Consider the following 5,210-nt stretch of genomic DNA (forward strand, 5'->3'; position numbering starts at 1 on the left):
CCACTTATTGAAGAAAATATAAAAGGATTGTTGCTCAGTTTAATAGTTTCTATAACAATCCCTATTGTTATAACAAAGAGTTTTAGTTAACTATAAACTACGTAATACCAACGTGCAACTATTATGTTCCATTGGAGGGTGAGTATACCAAGAGTATACAAAGTGAGAGAAGTGAATTCCTATTCAATGCGTTCTTATGGATGAAAGTACGACTGAGAAGTAGAAAGGACTGAACTTCTGAAATACGACTGGGAACAGCACGCTGGCTGCAGGAGGCTGGCTCCCCGAAGGACACATGGATATGGCGAAGGCGAAACTCATCCACCCTGCAGAACACAGACTCCTGGTCTGTGAGTTCTCGGACCAGGAAGGACCACGGGAAAATGTTTTTCAGGGGTGGGAGGTTTTCTATCTTGATGGAGGCTGTGGATCACTTAGGGGTCTCCATTTGTCAAAACTAGGCTAACTACACATGAGGCTGGTACGCTACTCCATACATAAAGAACACTTTTATTAAAAAAAAAAAAAAAAAAAAAAAAACAACTTCGTGGAACAGTTACCAGAAAAAAAGTTAAACAGACTCCAAGATATTTGCCAGGTGCACAACGAATGATGTGTTATGGGGCTTATAGCCTGTGTAACGATCTCCCGCACCCTGAGCCACAGGAAATGCGTTCCAGACTCTCTCATTATCTCTGTAACTGTGCCTTTCAAATAAAAATTCATGAAATTTTAAAAAGGCAGGGGGTGAGGGCATCATGGTGTAGTAGGCTGAGCTCTCACCTATGATGCCAGCATCTCACAGAGGTGCCAGTTTGAGCTCTGGCTGTTCCACTTCAGAGCCAGCTCCTTGCTTATTCCCTGGGAGGGCAGCAGAGAAAGGCCCAGGTCCTTGGACTCCTGCACCCACATGGGAGACCAGGAGTAAGCACCTGGCTTCTGGCTCAGCTCTGGCTGTTGTGGCCATCTGGAGAGAGAACCAGCAATGGAAGATTCTCTCAAACTCTCTCCACTTAAAAAATAACAAATGTGTTCTAGACCACTGCTGAAACCATGCGAGGGGACTGAAGCCTGTGGATTCTACAGTTTTATGTTTGTTACTGTACATACATGCTTCTGATAAAGCTTAATTTATAAACTAGGGACAGTAGAAGGCTAACAGAAATGAAAACTCATAGAACATTTTTTAACAATACACAATATAGTTACTTGAATTGCTCTCTGCCCACCTTGTCTGTGATGCTGGGAATTCCCTTCTGGCTTCTCTCCAGCCATCTGAATCACCAGCATCACAGCTCTGTGCTCTGCAGCTATTGTTATTATTGTTGTTGTTGTTGTTGTTGTTATTATTAAGTAAAATAAGGATTGCATGAACACAAGCCCTGCAGAACTGCAATGGTGGATCTTACAGCCAAGAGCACTACTGACTGATTAGGACACAGCTAAGCATATACGGCACAGATACAAAGGCATGCTGCACATCTGGTCTTACAAAAGATGATGGGCCCGGAGCGATGGCGCAGCGTTTAAGCTCCTCGCCTTGAACCCATACAGGCACCGGTTCTAATTCCGGCAGCCCTGCTTCCCCTCCAGCTCCCTGCTTGTGGCCTGGGAAAGCAGTTGAGGACGGCCCAAAGCTTTGGGACCCTGCACCGTGTGGGAGACCTGGAGGAAGTTCCTGGATCCTGGCTTTGCATTGGCTCAGCTCCAGCCATTGCGGCCGCTTAGGGAATAAACCATCGGATAGAAGATCTTCCTCTCTGTCTTTCCTCCTCTCTGTATATCTGCCTTTCCAATAAAAATAAATAAATCTTAAAAAAAGAAGAAGAAAAAAGATGAGGCTAGGCCCAACACTATAGCCTAGTGGCTAAATCCTCACCTTGCATGCACTGGGATCTCATATGGGTGCCAGTTTGTATTCCAACTACTTTATATCCAGCTTCCTGCTTGTGACCTGGGAAAGCAGCTGGGGATGGCCCAAAGCCTTGGGACTCTGTGGGAGACCCAGAGGAGGCTCCTGGCTTCACAAGGAGAGTGAACCAGTGGATGGAAGATTATTCTCTCTGTACCTTCTTCTCTCTGTATATCCGCCTTTCCAATGGAAAAAAAAAAAAAAACTTAAAAAAGAAAACAAAAGAAAAGATGGGGCTGGATGGTACACAATTTTTTAAACTATTTTATTTAATTATTTATCAAAGACCTATTTATATAAGTGACTGCAACGGCCAGAGCTGAGCTAATCTGAAGCCAGGAGCAAAGAGCATCTTCCAGGTTTCCTATGTGGATGCAGGGTCCAAAGGCTTTGGGCCATCCCTGACTGCTTTCTCAGGCCATAAGCAGGGAGCTGGATCAGAAGTGGGGTGGCTGGGATTGGAACTGGTGCCCATATGGGATCCTGGCACAAGCAAGGCGAGGACTTTAGCTGCTAGGCTACCACGCTGGGCCCAAAACCTGTCTTTCTTCCTCTGCCTTTCCTCCCTCTATTAACTCTGGCTTTCAAACAAACACATCTTAAAAAAAGAAAAGAAAAGAAAAGATTTATTTCTAGAGTTATCCATTCAATATTATAGTACCATGGGTGATGCTGAGTAATTGAGACTTCCCAAAGTGAAACCACAGAGAAGGATGACTTTTTTATTTAAAAAAAAAAAAAAAAACTTAAAGTGCTGGTAACACCAGTGCGAAGGATGATAAGACCAGCCTGTTATCAGGTTACCGTAGCACATGTCAGTGGTATAATTGCTGTGTGATAGGCTGTTAAGAATTGAAAATGTATACTGCAAACCTTAGGGCAACCACTTAAAATGATGCGTAACTAACACATGAATGGAATGGTGAAAAAGCAGCAATTTTGTAAAAACTGAGTACTAATACAAAAATAGACCTACTTTAAAATAATCTAAAAACAGACAAAAAGGAGCTAAAGTATTCCTAAGCATCTGGAACACAGAAAAGAACTAGCATTACAGCAGATTGAAATGCAATCATATCAGCAATTGCATTACATTTTTGGTGATAGAATCAATGCCCAGAATATGTCTTAGGAAACATTTACAAATCAATTGGAAAAAGACCTTACGACAGACACTCTGGCAAAGGTTACGGAGAGGAAATTCATGGGAAGAAACGCAACGTTTAGTAAGAAAAGACGCAGGATGCTCCAGCTTCCTGAATACAGAACTCGAAGACCAGCCACCACTCGCCCTCCCTGCTGGCATACTTTCTAAGCTGGTTATCAGCAAGCAATGGCAAGAAGGTACCAACAGCCACTCCTGTCTTGCTGGTGGGACCTACGTGGGTGAGCAGAAAGGTGGAGGTGCTCCCGTCCTGCGTGTTGAGAGACTCCGTGTGTCTCCCACGGTGAGACCAGGATCCTGTCAGCCAGTGAGTTCGTTCCCCTCAGGGAGAGGCAAAGCCAACTACAGAAAAGCATGAAACACGTGCTTGCAGTAACTACAAGCAGACATGCCTGTTGAAACACGACTGGCTATGGGCTGAGGAACTGTCACTCACATAGGGCTTTTGTTTTTAATATCCAAAGCAGTGTGGTATACAAGGTGCACATCAAGTACAGGAAGCCCTTGCTGGGGAGGGACAGCCTGGGATGCTGTAACTCAGACCCTCTTTCTGTCCACAGCTTTCCTGGGTTTTCTATGCAGAGAGCTGAGCCCAGGCAGACAGCTTTTCTTGCCTTGCCTTCTCATCAAGCCCAGCTTCAGTCCTGCCCTCCACGGGCTTCCGTGGTGAGGAAACACATTCTGTGTTCTTTCCTCCTGCCAGCTACCTACAACCAGGGTTCAGTTCGAGGAGCCAGGACACCTGCCTAGACCAGCACACTTCAAAACATTCACGGAAAAACGGAATTACACGATTATGAGCATTTTCCACGAACTTGTAAAAAGTGCCTTCTACTTTTTTTTTTTTCTCTCTCTCTCTCCCTCTTTTTCAATCCCTAGCCAGTTCTGGACACCTAGGAGGTATTCATTCCATAAATCCGTGTGTCGGTGCACCTGTCCCGGAAGGGGAGCTGCCAACTCGAGGCGCCACCATTCCTTTGAGCATTCACCAAGGGGCTGCAACGGTAACTTGGGGTAAACAAGTCACTCCCCTCTCGGCCTGTTTCCTCCCGACGATCCATCGGCCTGGCCCCTTTCAGCCCTCGCACTCTCCGATTCTAGGAATGTGTCTTTTCATGTCGAAAACAACATTGCGCCGTTTTACAAAAGCACCCAACCCCCTGGCTACCCTTGGAACCACAGCCCGCTTCCCTGGAACCCGGACTGCACAGCGCTGGTCACATGAACTCCGGGCTTTCTCTGGTGTGACGGCTTTCTTAGATCCCTTTGTGAGCGCAGGTTTTGAAAGGGAACGACCCCGGGTTCTGGGTTTGAGAGAAGCAGAGGAGCCGGCGGGAGGAAGGCTGTCGGAGCCAATCAACCCGCCTCCAGACCCCACCACGTCGCCTGGGGCTGCGCGCTCGGCTTCTCCTCTGCTCTCCGCCCGCCTCCTGGCCTCACCCGAGGGTGCCGGGGCAGGCGAGGAACCCCCAGGTGAGAGGACCGAGGGCCCTGGAGGGTGGGAGGCCCCAGCGGTTCGGCCCGGGCTCCACGACGGGCTGGCCCGGGCTCAGGGCGTGTCCGTCGCCGCCTGGCTGCTCGCTCGACACTGTTCGCTCCTACCGGCTGTAGATGGAGCTGTCTGGGTTCCGGCAGCCTCCGACGAGCCTCGGAGTGTTTCTCTTTAAACGGCCTGAGAGGGACATGCCTCCCAGGATGCAGTTTGTATCAACATGGCAGCTGCTGTGCAGCTCCCCTGCTGAAGAGGCGCCGGGACGGCAGCGCAGCTCGCAGCCGGGGCCGGGGCCGCAGCCAGGGTCGCAGCTGCGGCCGCAGAGGGGCGGCGCGCGGGCCGGGGGCTGCTGCTGAGGGCCGGGGCCCAGCTCGCGGCCGGGGCGCAGCCGGCCGGGCCGCCCGTACCGCCGCGCGCCCCGCTCCGACGCCGCCGCCCGGGCTCGGCTGCTCGGTGTCCGCCAGCCCCGCGCGCCCCGAGCAGGCCGGGGCCCGACGGCCGCGCGCGAGCCCCGGCGGGGAAGGCTGGGCCGAGCCGGCGCCGCCTGCGGAGGGGACCGGGCGGCCGGGCCTGTGTGGGGGCCGCGCACGGCGGCGGCGGCGGCGGCGGCGGCGGCGGCGACTCCCGGGGCCCGGCCGGAC

This window comes from Ochotona curzoniae, unplaced genomic scaffold, assembly GCF_017591425.1.
Source record: "Ochotona curzoniae isolate NIBS_2020 unplaced genomic scaffold, NIBS_Ocur_1.0 scaffold_2476, whole genome shotgun sequence".
NCBI lineage: Eukaryota > Metazoa > Chordata > Mammalia > Lagomorpha > Ochotonidae > Ochotona > Ochotona curzoniae.